The 2,226-nt window shown below is 38.8% G+C and overlaps 1 long non-coding RNA gene across 1 annotated transcript; it reads left to right on the forward strand.

The window, feature by feature from the left end:
- Positions 1 to 1,314, forward strand: LOC117545197. The gene is made up of 3 exons (XR_004568784.1): positions 1 to 236; positions 836 to 964; positions 1,174 to 1,314. It is a non-coding gene; the product is annotated as an uncharacterized LOC117545197 (long non-coding RNA).
- Positions 1,315 to 2,226: the final 912 nt, after the last annotated feature.

A 2,226-nucleotide genomic window follows, 5' to 3' on the forward strand; every position in this document is an offset into this window, starting at 1 on the left:
TTCTTTTTGAAGGAGAAGAAGATCATCTGATTCCCTCCACTTCTCATCTCCTTTTGGAGAGTGACTTCTTTGTTGTTGCTGGCCGAATGATTGGACATTCATTCCTCCATGATGGGCCATGCCTAGGTGGACTGAGCCCAGCTGTCCTGCATGTGCTCTTTGGTGGATCCCCGGAAGAAGCCACAATAGATATTAAGGACTGTGTTGACCTTGATATCCGTGAGACAATCAAGTTGGTATGTTCAATTTTTTTCTAACCTATTTTATTATTCAACCTTTGGATATTATTTATTTAGCTGATCTACTTTCAGATACTGTTAACATCAAGTGGCTACATTTTGCACCAGCAGGGGTTACTGAAGCATTATAAAACACCATGCACTGCTATATTAAATATCATTAGAACACTTACAGATGTCCTGAAACTGAAAACTCATCTCTTTCGACTCCACTTCGAGCGTTAGAACTATTAACGAAGCACTTTTATACTAATAAAGGACTGGCTTACCTAAAGCCAGTTGAGTAGCACTTGAAATGTTTGGCTCTATGAAACCTGATGTACTTATATGATTCTGTTTTCTTCAAGGTTGTGTCTTCCTGGTCGAATGTACTTATTGTAAGTCGCTTTGGATAAAAGCGTCAGCTAAATGCAATGTAATGTAATGTAATGTCCTCCTATAAGATGTTTTTTGACAAAACATAGCTTTTACAGGTTACCAACTACTAACATGCTGATTATAAGTTAAACTTCTTATGTTGTATCAAAGTTGAATGTTTATACAAGTATTGAGAAATTAACGATTCTTATCAAATTCATTCTACTTGCCATTATTAGCTGGAGGGAACAGCATAATTATCATTAGAAGAAAAAAACCTCATCAATGAGTTGGCACTGTCCTGGGATTTGCCTCTAGTCACATGTGACAACAGGAGATGGCTATTTGATAAACTGATCCTCCATGCTGTGAGTATTCTGTACTTAACAGGTCATATGAATCAGACTGACTAATCAGAGTTGAAGTTTTGAAGTAGGACCTCATTTTGGCATATCACATTTTAGCTTTTTTGTTAAATACATATTTGGATGTTAATACGTGTATTAAAACATGCTTATTGGGCTATTAGATAAATCAGGCTGCTTTGCTTTTCTACTGTGATACAAATATTGTGCAGGTCCTTGGAAGAACCTCCAGACAAGTCAAGCAGTTACGAAGGGGTTTAAAAGAGACACTGATCTGGCCTCTGCTAACGGAGAGGAAAGACACGATTCCCCTTCTCTTTCCAAGAGCATCTGATTTGCAGTGCACATCACGGGTAAGTGATCTCATGCTGCTCAGTCAAATCCTTCCTCCTAACTCACAGGAGTTAGAAATTGGGTTTATTTACTACTCTCAGACCTCCATTGCTTTAAGTTTATTATAACAAACATTCACATACGCAAACATATTTTTAAATGAAATTATGCTACTTGCTGCTTAAAAGGAGCTAAACCAATAGAACAACTGTATCTTTAGACTACTCTGCTGCTACACAGCAAAACCTGCAGTTTCTTGTATGTTCTGTTTATTATTGTGCTTTCACTGCTCCTTTCAAAACTAAATCTGTCAGATGGTCTTGGAGAAGATAAACTGGCCCACACAGGATGAGGATGAAGACAGTGAAGTCTCTTTGGAGGATTCCTGTAGGATCACAGGATTCCTGCGCACATTTATTGAGATGGGTAAAACAACGTCTTCAAGCTTTGTTTACTGAAAGTTTGTAATTATTATAACGAAAGCTGCGCTTCCTCTGTTTCTATGTTTAACCGTGGATTTTCAGCAGTAACAATCCAAGGCGTAATTTAAGTAACATTATTGTTATTTAACTATTAACTGAAAGCAATTATAATTAAAACTGCGGTCGCACTTGTGCGCGCAGTGATGAGCGGGCCCTCGCGTCCGTGCGCCTGTCGGGGAGGGTATGGGGGTTATTCCCTATCTTTATTCAAGAGCGTGGTATTTAAATTTGAGAGCATACTTTATGTATGTATTTCCCTCAAACCCTGTCCTCACACTCAAATAGTGCCTGCTTGCACTTAGATTTGCTCTGCTTCTTCTCAAACTGTACGCTTGCACTCAGATATATTGCTGCTTACAGATTTGTTCTGCTCTGCTCTCAGATTTATTCTGTGCGCGCTCGAAACTTTTGTGCAACAATCCTGTCAAAATCCCTCAACCAATAGGAGGC

This window comes from Gymnodraco acuticeps, unplaced genomic scaffold (assembly GCF_902827175.1).
Source record: "Gymnodraco acuticeps unplaced genomic scaffold, fGymAcu1.1, whole genome shotgun sequence".
Classification (NCBI taxonomy): Eukaryota; Metazoa; Chordata; class Actinopteri; order Perciformes; family Bathydraconidae; genus Gymnodraco; species Gymnodraco acuticeps.